Source organism: Macaca mulatta, chromosome 1, assembly GCF_049350105.2.
Source record: "Macaca mulatta isolate MMU2019108-1 chromosome 1, T2T-MMU8v2.0, whole genome shotgun sequence".
In the NCBI taxonomy this organism is placed as follows: Eukaryota; Metazoa; Chordata; class Mammalia; order Primates; family Cercopithecidae; genus Macaca; species Macaca mulatta.
Window position 1 is genome coordinate 55,411,281 of NC_133406.1, and position 15,950 is coordinate 55,427,230.

Consider the following 15,950-nt stretch of genomic DNA (forward strand, 5'->3'; position numbering starts at 1 on the left):
AGATAGACAAAGCAGGCCTCTCTACGATGAAGATATTTGAACTGCATCTGGAATGACAAGAAGACAGCAGTTGTGTAAGGATTCAGGGAATAAGGCTTCCTGGCAAAGGGAACAGGTTAATCCAAGTCCCTGAGGCTGAAACAAGCTTGGTACATTTAAGGAAAGCTAGAGTGACAGGTAAGGATAGTAGGAGATAAGGCCAGAGAGGTAGGCAGAGGTTAGATTGTGAAGAGTTTTTGCAAGCCATGGTGAAGATTTGATTTTATTCTACTTGCTATAGGAAACTACTAGAAGGAAATAATCATGGGGCAAAGTAGGGGTCTAAGGGAGACTATGAGGCTGCTGCTGTGTAATTCAGGAGAAATAATAATGTTCCAGATTATAGTTGCAGTGCAAGCGATAAGAAGTAGACAGATTTCAAATACATTTAGCAATATAGCCACCGGAATTACCAATAGGTTGGATGTGGATAGAAGAAGGTGACTATTAGCTTTTGGGCCATTTGATAAGGAATAGAGGTGTGAATAGATGTGTGGGTATGGGGTGAGAAAGGAACCAAAAGTTCTACTTTAAGTATTGAAAGATTGAGATGCCTATTAGACACCAAAGTAAAGATGTGTCATAGACAGCCTCAGGGATTTGGATTAACCTGTTCCCTTTGCCAGGAAGCCTTATTCCCTGTCTTTAAGCATTAAAAGTTTGAGATGCCATTAGACACCAAAGTAAAGATGTGTCCAAGACAGTTGTCACTCAGGGAAATCACTCTGCATCTTCCATCCTATGAACCTCAGCTAATAGCATTATAATTTCCAGGCATGTAGAAAGACAACTGAAGTTTCTGAGGCATGTTTTTGGCTTACTGGCACACTGAGAGCACATTGATTGGTAAGGCTTTCCAGACTCAGGTTATCAGAAAGACAGATGAAATTTTCAGACTTTATCCTCTTCCCTGGGCTTTCTTTAATGATTCATTGCCCCCAGGAGACCCTATGCAAAAGTGAAAGATAGAGTCGCATTATTTTGGTAATATATACCAGAAAGCTTAAAACACATAGCAGTAAAAGCATTCATAAATTCAACCAAAAGAAGAGGAAAGGAGTGTCCTTGCACTCACCATGGAGGCATTAAGATGCTCTCTGATTGTCTCACATTCTGTGACACTAAATGAAGGGCACTACGGGGGTTATGGGAGCAGGTGGGTGCTTGGCAGCTTAATAAAGCTTGGATAGGATCTATAGAATCACTAAAATGACTTGTAAGAGCACCCCAACATACCCTGAAATCAGGCCTTAAGTCCTGTAAACATAAGGGTAGAAGTCCCCCAAGCCAGACACACACACTGCAATGTGCACCTCTGGTTATAAACAGTTCCTATAAGAAGCACAGAGTAAATTAGCCATTGTTGACTCACTCTGCCCTGGGCTGTCCAGTCAGATTCAGGCATGTGCTAATTAGTATGATAGGACAGAAGCTTCTTGAGCTGAGATCTTCCGTTTAGATCCTCCATTTAGTTTGCTTGGCAAGCACAGAATCAAGTTCAAGTGGTAAATTTAAAAACACAATATTAAGTGCTACCAAATACTAAGGCCAGCACAGGTGAAACTCAAATCATCAGGACAGAAGGCAGAAATATTTCTATGGAAACTTTACTGTGTCCCTACTCCCACCTTTTAACAAAGAAATTTTTTTAAAAAGTGAAATAACAATAAACTGTCAAAAAGTCTCTAATAATTAAATTATTCCTATGTGTTACCACACTACCTTATGCTACAATGCCCCTAGAAACCCCTCACAGCAAAGGCCCTCAAATGAGTTTACATCTATTGTGTCCCCAAAATTTAATCACTCTAGAACCTAAATATACACAGATCTGGCCGTTTTATCCCCCAAATACTGGGCTCCCTAATTTCATAGAGTAGCCAGAAAGTTTGCAAATAAAGAATATAATGGAGAGTGACATCAGCAAGATGATAGAAAAGGACTTTCCAGGGTTTATCCCCTTATAGAAATATCAATTTGAACAACCATCGTACACGAAAATACCTTCACAAGAACTAAGGTGAGAGATTATGGCATCTGGGTGAAGCACGGAAATAAGATGCATTGAAGAGGGTAGGAAGGACAGTTCATATTACACCCTTCCCCAAGCTCGGATAGAGCAGCTCGGAGACAGAGATACCCTTCACATGAGGGAAGGAGAGTGAACTGAGCACCCAACTTTGCTGCACATCCCAGCACCAGGCCCACGTCAGTGAACCCCAGGGGGAGACTAGACCAAGCCACCAGCCTGGTACCCGCAGACCTGGGCTCCAGGCCCACTCCAGCATCAGGCTGGCCTCCACTGTCACAGGTTCCAAGACAGCCCTAGGTTCTAACAGCGCAGCCCCTGCTGCCCCAAGCTCCAGGCTCCAGGCCTACCCACCCCAGCTCCAGGCCAGCTTCTGCAGACTCAAGCTTCAGAACTTCCCTGCAGATATAATCTTTCAGCCTCTAGTTTGGCCTCCAGTCAGGCTCCAGGCTCATGCAGGCTAGGCCAGTACCTGGAGCGCCAGGTTTCATGCCTGCCTCAGGTTCCAGACCAGCCCAGGGCCAGGTTGGCCCACACAGCCCCAGGCTTTAGGTAAGCCCCCTGGCCTCAGGCCCAAGGCCAGCACCCACTGATACAGGATCCAGGCTTGCCCAATACCAGGCCAGTCCCTGCAGCCCCATCTTCCAAGCTGGCCGCTATAGCCCTATACTACAGCATACCAATGGTCCAGGCTCTCCAAGTATACCCTAGTACTGGGCTAGCCCCACAGACTCAGGATCCAGGACTGCCCCAGTGGATCCAAGTTCCAGTCCAGCTCCCATTACCCAGTATCCAGGCCAGATCTTGCACCTAACCTCAAGGCCAGCACCCAAACACCCAGACTCAGGCTGGTCCCATAGCCCCAGGCTTCAGGTCAGCCCCCATGGCTTCAGGCATGAGGCCACTATCCACAGTCCTAGGCTCCTACCCAGTCTCCACAAACCCAGGCTCTACACGTGCCCCAGCACTAGGCCAGCCCCAAGCTCCACGCTGGTCCTTGTGGTACTAGGTTCCAGTAGACCTATGGTCCAGGCCCGCTCCGGGAGACTTGGGATCCAGGCCCACCAATATGGTACCCTGGTGCTAGACCAGTCCCTGTAAACTGAGACTCCAGGACCACCCCTGCAGATCTATTTTCCAAGCCAGCCCCTATGGACCTAAGACCCAGGCCTGCCCTCACAAACTTAATATCCAGGCATGCCTTAGCACCAGATAGGTTTCTGTGGACTCAGGCTGCAGGACCATCCCAGTGGACCCAGATGCCAGGCCAATCCCAATGCCTGAATGACCCCTGTGGACTCAGGCTTAAGGCTCGCCCCAGCACCAGGTTAACTCCTATAGACCCAGGCTTCAGGCTAGGTCACACAGACATGGGCTCCAGGCCTGCATTCACAGACCTAGACTCTAGGTGCACTCCCATGGACCCAATCAACAGGTTCCACCCCAGTGAATTCAAGTGCTAGGCCCAACTCCCTGGACCTGGTGCCAGGCCCACCTACCTGCTAACCCAGGCACTAGGCCATCCTGCCCAAGTATGAACAGCAAGCCTACCCACAAACCATACCAGACAGCTTCCCAAGAATTTCTGCATAGGCTGACTGGTGATGGGCTTTTCCCAAACCAAGTCAGTTTGCAAAGACTGGAATATATCTCTACTTCAAATGTGCAGACACTAATAGCCACAAAGATCAAGCACCATCAAGGAAATATGACACCACCAAAGGAACAAATTAAAGCACGAGTAACCAACTTGAAAGAAATGGCAATTTATGAACTCTTTGACAAAGAATTCAAAACAAGTGTTTTAAGGAAGCTCAGTAACTTTTAAGGTGTATAGCGTAGTGCTTTATTATACATATACATTGTAAAATAATCACAACAATCACACTAAATAACATATCCATCGGTTCAAACATTTGGCTTTGTGTGTGTATCATATGTATACTTAAGATCTATTTTCTTCTCTTAGCAAATGTAAAGTATACTTCACAGTATTATTAACAATAATCACCATGATATACATTAAATCCCTAGAATTAAGTTTGTTCTCTTGAACCAACATCTCTCCATTTCTCCCACACTTCAAACTTTGGTAACAATCCTTTCACTCTCTGTTTATATGAGTTCAAATTTCTTAGATTCCACATATATGTGGGATCATGCAATGTATGTTTTTCTGTGTCTAGTTTATTTCATTTAACATAATATGCTGCAGGTTCATTCATGTTATTGCAAATGGCAGAAATTCCTTAAGGCTAAATAATATCGCATTGTATATAAATACATGACTTTTTTTTAATTTTTATTTTTTGAGACAGGGTCTGGCTCTGTTGCCCAGGCTGGAATACAGTGTTCTGATCTTGGCTCACTGCAACCTCTGCCTCCCGGGAACAAGCGATTCTTCCATGTCAATCTTCTGAGTAACTGGGACTACAGGCACGTGCCTGGCTAATTTTTGTTTGTTTGTTTATTTGTTTTGTAGAGACAGAGTTTCACCATGCTTCCCAGGCTGGTCTTGAACTCCTGAGCGCAAGTGATCTGCCCACCTCAGCCTTCCACAGTGCTGGGATTACAGGCATGAGCCACCACACCCAACTGACATTTTTTTTTATCCATTCATCCACTGATGGACACATAGATTGGCTATTGTGAACAATGCTGGAATGAACATGGAAGTGCGGACATCTCTTTGACATAATGATTTCATTTTCTTTGAGTATATATCCAGGGGTGGAATTGTCAAATCATATGGTAGTTCTAATTTTTATCTTTTGAGGAAACTTCACACTGTTTTTCACAATGGCTATACCAATGTAAAATCCCCCCTCCCCAATAGTGTACAAGGATTCCCTTTTCTCCACATTTTCACCAATACTTGTAATCTTCTGTCTTTTTGATAACAGCCATCCTAACAGGTGTGAAGTGACACCTTATATTGGTTTTGATTTGTATTTCTCTGTTGATTAGTGATGTTGAACACTTTCTCATACACTTTTTGGTCATTTATAAAAGTATAGTTTTGTATGTGGTAGAATTATGTTCTTATCAGCTTAAAATATACTTTTTTTAAACTATGAGATATTTATGTAATCCTCATGGTAACCACTAAGAAAAAAGCTGTAGTAGATACATAGAAGACAAATATAAAGGAATCAAAGCATATACCATTGGGGAAAATCATTAAGTTGCAAAGGAAGACAGTAAGAGGAGGAAAAGAAAAGAAAAGCAATACAAAAGCGACTAACAAAAATGCCAATAGCAAATTCTTACCTATCAACAATTATTTTAAATATAAGTGAATTAAATTATCTAATCAAAGATATATAATTGCTGACTAGATTATTAAAAACTATATCTGACAATATGCTGCCTATACAAGACTCACTTAAGCTTTAAGGACACATATACACTGAAAGTGATGGAGTGGAAGAAAATACTTTATGCAAATGATAACCAAAAGAGAGCATGAGTGTCTACAATTACACCAGACAATATAGACTTTGGCCGGGTGCAGTGGCTCACGCCTATAATCCCAGCTACTCGGGAGGCTGAGGTAGGAGAATCGCTTGAACCTGGGAGGCGGAAGTTGCGGTGAGCCGAAATCGCACTATTGCACTTGGGCCTAAGCAACAACAGCGAAACTCTGTCTCCAAAAAAAAAAAAGAAAAGAAAAAAGACATTAAGCAGAAAACTGTAATGAGACACAAAGAAAGTCATTACATAACGATAAAGGAATCAATTCTTTAAGAGAACATACCAATTGTAAATACATATGTGCCCAATATCAGAGCACCTAAATACATATAGTAATTAACAGAACTAAAGGGAGAAACAAAGAGCAATATAGTTGTAGTAAGGGATTTCAATATCTCACTTTCCACAATGGATAGAACATCCATACCAAAAAATAAAAATAAAAAATCAATAAGGAAAGAGTGGACGTTAATAACACTGCATACCAAATGGACCTAACAGATACATATAGAACATTGTATTCAACAGTAGCAGAATACACATTCATTTCAAGTGCACATGAAATATTATCTAGCATAAATCATACGATAGATTACAAAACAGGTTTCAGCAAATTTGAGAAGACTGAAATGATATCAAGTATCTTTTCTGACCACAATGGTATAAAACTAGAAATCAATAGCATAGAAAATTGGAAAATTTACAAATATGTGACCATTAACACATGCTGAAAAGTCAAAGAGGAAATGAAAATAAATTTTAATTGTATTTATTTATTTATTCATTCATTCATTTATTGTAACTTTTATTTTAGGTTTAGGGGTACATGTGCAGGTTGGTTGTACAGGTAAATGGCATGTTACAGGGGTGTGGGGTAAAAATTTTATTTCACTACCCAGGTAATAAACATAGTACCCAATAGGTGTTTTTCTCTCTTCCAATCCTCTGCTCTCAAGTAGTCACCAGTGTCTGTTGTTCCCCTCTTAGTGTCCATGTGTTCTCGTTATATTGCTCCCACTTACAAGTAAGAGGATGCAATATTTGGTTTTCTGTTCCTGTGTTAGTTTGCTTAGGATAATGGCCTCCAGCTCCACCCATGTTGCTTCAAAGAACATTATCTCATTCTTTTTTATGACTGTGTAGTATTCCATGGTGTATTTGGAACACATTTTGTTTACTCAATCCACTGTTGATGGTTATTTAGGTTGATTCCATGTATTTGCTGTTGTGAAAAGTGCTGCAATCAACATATGTATGCATGTATTCCATAGTAGAACAATTTATATTATTTTGGGTATATACCCAGTAGCGGAATTGCTGGATAGAATGGTAATTCTGTTTTAAGTTTTTTGTGGATTTGCCACTGTTGTTTACAATGGCTGAACTAATTCATACTCCCACCAGCAGTTGATAAGCATTCCCTTTTCTCTGTAATCATGCCAGCATCTATAATTTTTCTTTTACTTTTCAATAATAGCCATTCTGACTGGTGTGAGATGATATTGTGGTTTTGATTTGTACTTCTGTAATAATTATAATATTGAGCATTTTTTCATATGCTTCTTGGCCACATATATGGATTCTTCTGAAAAGTGTCTGTTGGCCAACCACAGTGACTTATACTTATAATCTCAGCATTTTGCAGGGCTGAGGCAGGTGGATCATTTGACCTCAGAAGTTTGAGATGAGCCTGCGCAACATGGCAAAACATCTCCACCAAAATTACAAAAATTAGCTCGGTGTGGTGGCATGTGCCTGTGATTGCAGCTACTCTGGAGGCTGAGATGAGAGGATGGTTTGAGCCCAGGAGGTGATTTCAGTGAGCCAAGATTGTACCACGGCACTCCAGCCTGGGAAACAGAGCAAGAGCTTGTCTGAAAAAAAAAAAAGAGAGAGAGAGAGAGAGAGCGCGCGCGACAGAGACTGAGACAAAGGCAGAGAAAAAGACAGAGACAGAGAAAAAAGTGTCTGTTCATCTTCTTTGCTCACTTTTAATGGGGTTGTTTTTTGCTTACAAATTTGTTTAAGTTCCTTATAGATTCTGGATATTAGACCTTTGCTGGATGCATAGTTGGCAAATACTTTCTCCCATTCTGTAGGCTATTTACTTTGTTGATAGTTTCTTTTGCTGTGCAGAAGCTCTTTAGTTTAATTAGATCCCATTTGTCAATTTTTCTATTTGTTGCAATTGCTTTTGGCATCTTCATCATGAAATCTTTCCCTGTACCTATGTCCAGAATGGTATTTCCTAGGTTATTTTCCAGGGTTTTTATAGTTTTACATTTTATATTTAAGTATTTAATAGATTTTATTTTATTTAATTAATTAATTTATTTATTTATTTTAGACGGAGTCTCGTACTATGGCCCTGGCTGGAGTGCAATGGCGTGATCTCAGCTCACTGCAACCTCCACCTCCCAGGGTTCAGGTGATTCTCTTGCCTCAGCCTCCAGAGTAGCTGGGATTACAGGTGCCTGCCAGCATGCCTGGCTAAATTTTTGTATTTTTAGTAGAGACAGGGTTTCACTATGTTGCCAGGCTGGTATCAAATTCCTGACCTTGTGATCCGCCTGCCTTGGCCTCCCAAAGTGCTGGGATTACAGGCATGAGCTACCATGCCTGGCCTAATCCATCTTAAGTTGATTTTTGTATATGGTGTAAGGACTGGGTCAAGTCTTGATCTTCTGCACATGGCTAGCCCGTTATCCCAGCACCAATTATTTAACAGGGAGTCCTTTTCCATTGCTTCTTTTTGTCAGCTTTGTTGAAGATCACATGTTCGTTGGTATGCAGGCTTATTTCTGGGCCCTCTATTCTGTTCCATTAGCCCAAAAGATTAAGGAATTTTGCATCAGTGTTCATCAAAGATATTGGCCGTACGTTTTTATTTTTGTTGTTGCTTTTCTTTCTGGTTTTGGCATCAGGATGATGCTGGCCTTGTAGAATGGGTTGGAGAGGAGTCCTTCCTCTTCAATTTTTTTGGAATAGTTTCAGTAGGAATGGTACCAGCTCCTCTTTATATATCTGATAGAATTCAGCCGTGAAATCTGGTCCTGGACTTTTTTTAGTTGGTATGTGTTTTATTACTGATTCAATTTTTGAAGTCTTTATTGGTCTGTTTTGGAATTCAGTTTCTTCCTGGATCAGTCTTGGGAGGTTGTATGTGTCCAGGAATGTATGCATTTCTTCTAGATTTTCTAGTTTGTGTGCATAGAGGTTTTCAGAGTGGTCTCTGATGGTTATTTGAATTTCTGTGGGGTTGGTAGAAATGTCCTCTATGTCATTTCTAATTGTGTTTATTTGAGTCTTCTTTTTTTTTTTCTTTATTAGTCTAGCTAGTGGTCTTTTTAATTTTTTCAAAAAAGTAACTCTTGGATTTGTTTATCTTTTGTATGGTATTTTTGTGTCTTAATTTCCTTCAGTTCAGCTTTGCATTTGGCTATTTCTTGTCTTATGCTAGCTTTGGATTTCGTTTGCTCTTGCTTTTCTAGTTGTTCTAGTTTTGATGTTTAGTTGTTAATTTGGGATCTTTATAACTTTTTGATGTGGGAATTTAGTGCTATAAACTTCCCTCCAAACACTGCCATAGCTGTGTCCCAGAGATTCTGATATGCTGTATCTTTGTTCTCATCAGTTTCCAAGAATTTCTTGACTTCTGCCTTAATTAATTAGTTATCCAAAAGTCATTCCAGTGCAAGTTGTTTAATTTCCATGTAATTGTGTGGTTTAGAGTGATTTTCTCAGTATTGATTTCTGTTTTTTGCCATGGTCCAAGAGTGTGGTTGGTATGATTTGGGATATTTTTGAATTTGATGAGTATTGTTTTATGTCTGATTGTGTGGTTGATTTTAGAGTATGTGCCATTTGGCAATGAGAAGAAAGTGTATTCTGTTGGTTAGGGGTGGAGAATTTTGTAAATGTCTTTTAGGTCCATTTGGTCAAGTGTTGAGTTCAGGTACTGGATATCTTGGTTAATTTTCTGACTCAATGATCTGTCTAATACTGTCAGTGGGATGTTGAAATCTCCCACTATTATTGCTTAGGAAACCAAGTTTCTTCATAGGTCTCTAGGAGCCTGCTTTATGAATCTGGGTTCTTCTATGTTGGGTGCATATATTTAGAATAGTTAGATCTTCTTGTTGAATTGAACCTTTCACCATTATGTAATGTCCTTCTTTGTCTTTTTTGATCTTTCATGGTTTAAAGTCTGTTTGGTCTGAAATTTGGATTGCAACCCTTGCTTTTTTCTGTTTTCCATTTTCTTGACAGATTTTTCTCCATCCCTTTAATTTGAGCCTATGTGTGTAACTGCATGTGAGATGGGTCTCTTGAAGACAGCATACCATTGGGTCCTGCTTCTTTATCCAGTTTGGCACTCTATGCCTTTTGGTTTTTCCCTGAAATAGCCCTCAGGAGAGCCTAAGAACATGTGTGCATCACTCTGTCTTTTAATTGGGGCATTTAGCCCATTCACATTCAAGATCAGTGTTGATATGTGTTATTCGCTATTTATTGTGCAGCTTTGTTTGTATGGTTGCCTTAGAGTGTCACTCGTCTATGTACCTGTGTTTTTGTAGTTGCTAGTAATGGTCTTTCCTTTCCATATTTAGTGTTCTTTTAATGACCTCTTCTTTAATACGTATCTCATGGTAATGAATTCTCTCATCATTCGCTTGTCTGAAAAGGATCTTATTTCTTCTTCACTTATGAAATTTAGTTTGGCTGGATATGAAATTCTTGGTTGGAAATTTTTTTCCTTAACAACGCTGAATATAGGTCCCCAATCTCTTCTAGGTTGTAGGGTTTCTACTGAAAGATCCACTGCCAGTCTAAAGGGTTTCCCTTTGTAGGTGATTTGTCCCTTCTTTCTAGCTGCCTTTGACATTTTTTCTTTCATTTTGACCTTGGAGGAGCTGATGATTATGTGTCTTGAGGACGGTCTTCTTGTATAATATTTTGCAGGTGTTCTCTGCATTTCCTGAATTTGACTGCTGGCCTCTGTAGCAAGGTTGGGGAAGTATTCATGGCTGATATCCTGAAACATATTTCCAAGTTGCTTGTTTTCTCCCCATCTTTTTCAGCAATGCCAATCATTAATATATTTGGTCTCTTTCCATAATCACATATTTCTTGGAGATTTTTTTTGTTCCTTTTTATTCTTTTTTTTAAAATTTCTATATGACTGAGTTGTTTCAGAGAGTCATTCCTCAAGTTCTGAAATCCTTTTCCTTGCTTGGCATATTCTGCTGTTAATATTTGTGATTAAACTATGAAATTTGTATAGTGTGTTTTTTTAGCTCTATCAGATCAGTTTCATTTTTTTATGATGGTTATTTTGTCTCTCAGCTCCTATATGATTTTATTGTGATTCTTAGATTCCTTGCATTGGGTTTTGACATTCTCCTGAATCTTGATGATCTTCATTACTATCCATATTCTGAACTCTGCTTCTGTCATTTCTGTCATTTCAGTCCAGTTAAGAATCCCTGCTGGGGAACTAGTGCAATCATTTGGAGGAAAGAAGACACTCTGGCTTTCTGAATTGCCAGAATTATTGCACAGGTTCTTTCTCATCTGTGTGGGCTGATGTTTCTTTAACTATGGTGTAAATTGAGTACCATCAGTAGACTTCTTTTCTGGATGTTTTCAGAAAGTCTAGGCTTTGTGCTGGGTCTTTATTTGTAGCTGAATTATTATCCTTGGTTTAACAGGGGGGTTATATTAGCAAGGTATTTTTCATGTTGAAGTTTTGGGCTGTGATCCAGTAGGTGACACTTAAGCATAATGGCCAGTAGATAGGCTCTAACTCAGTCATATGGCTCCTCTGTATTTCCTCATGATTGCGGCCATGCTCCCTCTCAATCCTCTGAAATTGTTCCTCTCCCACTTGAGTGCTGGATGCAGATCTTGGGTTAGCCCTCCCAAGGCTGTACACTGCAGTTCTGGGGTGAACTCAGGTTTTATGTTCCCTCCCAGCTTGGAAGCAGCACGGGAAGGGACCTTAGTAGTGGTTATGGCAGATGGTCTTTCATTTGTCTCTTGGGGCTCCACCCCAGAGAGATGCAGAGCTGCTGTGGGGAAAAGAAAGAGAGATCAGACTGTTACTGTGTCTATATAGAAAGAAGTAGACATAAGAGACTCCATTTTGTTCTGTATTTGAGATGCTGTTAATCTGTGACCCTACCCCCAACCTTGTCCTTGCAAGAGACATGTGCTGTGGTGACTCAAGGTTTAACGGATTTTGGGCTGTGCAGGGTGTGCTTTGTTAAACAAGTGCCTGAAGGCAGCTTGCTGGTTAAAAGTCATCACCATTCTCTTAATCTCAAGTACCCAGGGACATGTACACTGCCAAAGGTCGCAGGGACCTCTGCCTAGGAAAGCTAGGTATCGTCCAAGGTTTCTCCCCATGTGATAGTCTGAAATATGGCCTCGTGGGAAGAGAAAGACCTGATCGTCCCCAAGCCTGACAGCCGTGAAGGGTCTGTGCTGAGGAGGACTAGTGTAAGAGGAAAGAAGCCTCTTGGCAGTTGAGATAGAGAAAAGCATCTGTCTCCTGCCCATCCCTGGGCAATGGAACATCTTGGTGTAAAACCCGATTGTATATTCTGTTTACTGAGAAAGGAGAAACCGCCTTAGGGCGAAAGGTGGGACTTGCTAGCGCAATGCTGCTCTTTATGCACTAAAAAGGTTTATGAAGATGTTTGCATATGCATATCAAGGCACAGCACTTTTCCTTAAACTTATTCATGTCACAGAGATCTTTATTCATGTCTTACTGCTGACCTTCTCCCTACGATGATGATGATCCTATTATCCTGCTACTTTCCTTTTTCTAAGATGGTAAAGATAACTATCAATAAATACTAAGGTAACTCAGAGACCGGTGCCGGCGTGGGTCCTCCGTATGCTGAGTGCCGGTCCCCTGGGCCCACTTTTTCTTTCTCTATGCTTTGTCTCTGTGTCTCATTTCTTTTCTCAAGTCTCTGGTTCCACCTAACGAGAAACGCCCACAGGTGTGGAGGGGCAGGCCACCCCTTCAACTGCAATCAATCAGTGCAACTGGTGGGATGGGACAGCTGTGCTATTAGCCCAAATCAGGGGATCCTTGCCTGGTGATAAGCAGCGGGGTGGGTGGGACTCAGGGGAGACAGACTGGCCTCTTCTCCTTAGAGTAACTGTGGCTTGCTGGAGGGGTGGTTAAAGTACTCAGGGTTTTTGCTCCTTCCCTAGTCTGAGGGCAGCAAGGGCAGTACCACTGCAGTGGTACTGGCAGAGGGGCTTCTGGGAGCTCCACTTCAGAGAAATGCAGAGCTGCTGCTACTCGGAATGTTCAGCCGGGAAGTGTGGCAGCTGAGCTGCTGGGCTGAGCTGGGGACTCCACTTGTTGAGGAGTTGGGGGTCGAGGGCTCACAGGGAAGATAGCCTGTATTCCTCTCAGGATGGTGACTGTAGCATGCTGTAAGTGCAGGTAAAGCCCTCAGGCTCTTTGTTTATTCCCTAGACCAAGGGCAGCAGGAGGAGACCTGCTGCTGTGGCTGTAGAGGAGGGGCTTTTGGTTACCTCTGGGAGCCTGTCCCCAGGGAATCTCAGAGTCACTTCCAGTGTGCTGAGCTATGTGTGGGGTGACTCATCTGTGGTCCTAAGCAGTGGGCCCTGCCTAGTGAAGAATTGGGAGTGGGGACTCACAAGAAAGAGAGACTGGACTCCTCTCCATGTGGTAGCTACAGTGTGCTGGAGGTGCCAGCATATCAACTAGGCCCTTTGTCCCTACCCCAGCCTGAGGGTAGTTAGGGCAGTACCACTGCAGCTGCAAAGGCAGATGGGTTGCAGGTTGACTCTGGGATTTCCTCTTCAGAGAAATGCAAAGCCACCTCCAACTGAAGTGTTCAGGCAGGGGACAGGGTAGTTGTACTGGAGTCCCAGCCCCGTCCAGTGAGAAGTGGGTATGGGGACCTATATGAATAGTCTACCACTTTTCCAAGGGGTGGCTGTGTTGTGCTGGGAGTCTACACCAGTCCCTAATCACCATGTACCCTCCAGAGCCTGAAGCAAGAGTGGCAAGGGCTGTGGGACAGCAAACATGGTAGCCTGCCTCTCCGAGAACTCTGTTCCAAGGGAGTCCAGAGCTGATGCCAGCCTGAGATCCCCGGCATGGGGTAAAAAGAAATTTTAAAAATCTTGAAACAAAGGAAAAGGATGCAGTAAAAGCAGTTCTAAGATGGAAGTTTATAGCAATAAACACCCACATTATGAAAAAGAAAGATTTAAAATAAACAGCCTAACATTATATCATGAGAATAAAAAAAAGAATAAGTGATTTCCAAAGTTAGTAGAAGAAAGGAAATAATAAAGATCAGAGCAAAAATCAAAGGAATAGAGACATATATATATAACTGAGATGCTTTTTTGAAAGATAAAATTGACAAATGTTTAGCTAGAATAATTTTACAAAAAAAGAGAGAAGAGACTCAAGTAAATAAAATTATAAATGAAAGAGGAGATATGCAGCTAATACCATAGAAATATAAAGGATCCGAATGATGGCAGTGGTGGGCTGTCCAGAGAGCTGGCATCATCTTGTCTGCAGCAGAGAGGCATAGGTGGCGGGAGGATCAGCAGTGGTGTCAGTGGGACCCATGTGCCCCAGGTCCCCAAGGCAGCTAACCGTGCCACCCCCACCCTTGCAGGACTGGGCAGGACCTGCTCCCAGTCCTGAAGCCTCTGCCACAGCCTCAACTTCGCTCCCTGCTGCGTCTTGGGAGCCTGTGAGCACACCTGGCTGAAGGTGCAGCCGGGACTCATGGGGCCGGCCCTGAGAGTGTCAGGTTTATTTGTGCAGGGTTGGCCAGGGACACCATGCCACCTTCACTTCGCCTGCCACCACCACGGGGAGAATGTGGAAAGGAGGCAAGCAGTCCCTGGAGTCTGCCCCTGGGAGCCACTGTGATGGGGTTGGACCAAGTTGCCCACCAGCGAGGGAGCCTCTGCAATGGGGCCAGGCTGAGTCACCCACCAGTGGAGGAGCAGTGTGATCAGGTAAGGAGGGGCAGGCATACAGGGGCCCTGAGGTGGAACTGGTCCTGGGACGGTGCCACGCTACATCAAGCCAGCAGAGCTGCAAGCAGGTAGAAGCCTCACCCTCCCAGGCACAGTTGCAGCTGCCCAAGTTGCAACTGTGAACCCAGGAATTTCTGCACTCTTGGGGGCCCAGGAAGACTTCCCCTTTCCAATGCAGGCTTGGAGGTGTCTGCTCCCACTGCCTACCTTCTCCCCACTCCCAGTGCCCACTCTGATCTCAGAGCAAGGTTGGGGCTGAGCCTGGGTGCTGTCACAGCCCAGTTGGGTGTGAGCACACTCAGGGCAGTACTGACATGCCAGCTCTCTACCGCCTTGGCTTCCTCCAGACTTTGGGCACAATGAATATGGAAGAGAGGCCAGAGGGTGCTGAAAGCAGCTCAATGCTGGCCTGCAGGCACTCCTTTGCATGAACAGCCTGGTTGACAGGAATGGTGGCAGGAGGCAGACAGGCTCCTGGGCAGAAGGGATGAGTCTCCAGTGAAATTCCACCCAGGGGGGGCCTGAAGCCTAGGGGCTGAGCTGGCAGTCCTATGGACCAGAGTGGGAACTTGTGTTGCTTTTTCTGGGCCCACCTATGGCCACCCAGGGACCAATCAGCACATACTTCCTCCCTGCTGAGGCCCGTAAAAGCCCTGGACTCAGCCAGACTTGAAGGGATGATGGAGCAACCAGCCACAGAGGACCAAGTGGGCAGAACGAGCCCAGTGGACCTCAGCAAAGCTTGGGCAAAGGCATCACTGCTCACAGAAATTTCTGTGGTACCTGGTGTCTCCAAGCTTACAGGCACCATCACATTCTCCAGTGTCAGCCATGGAAGGTGCTTGTGGTACACTTGGTCCAGCCACAGCCTCACAGGGAGCCAGTGCCCATACCGCTGCCTGGAGCTGCCTATGCTGCTGCAGCCAGTATACCTGGCTGTGTGCAGTGACCGGACCCCATGCTCACTCACACACCCCTTGCTGCTCTGTGCCTGACTCACCTTTGGTAGGCATGGGATCCAGGCCAGTAGCACAAGCTGAGAGCAGCCTGCCAGGCCAAGTGGGCAGAATGAGCCCAGTGGGCCTGAGCAAAACTTGGGCAAAGTCACCACTGCTCACAGAGGTTTCTGGCTGGCAAACTGACACCCTGAGAATCCTGTAACAAGAGACCACTATGAATAATTATATTTCCCCAAATTGGATAACCTAGATAAGATGGATAAATTCCTGAAAACTTACAACCTACCAAACCTGAATCACAAAGATATAAAAGTCTAAACAGATCAACATGGAGCAAAGATAATAAATTTATAATTTAAATAAATCTGCTATCAAAGAAAAGCTGAGTATCT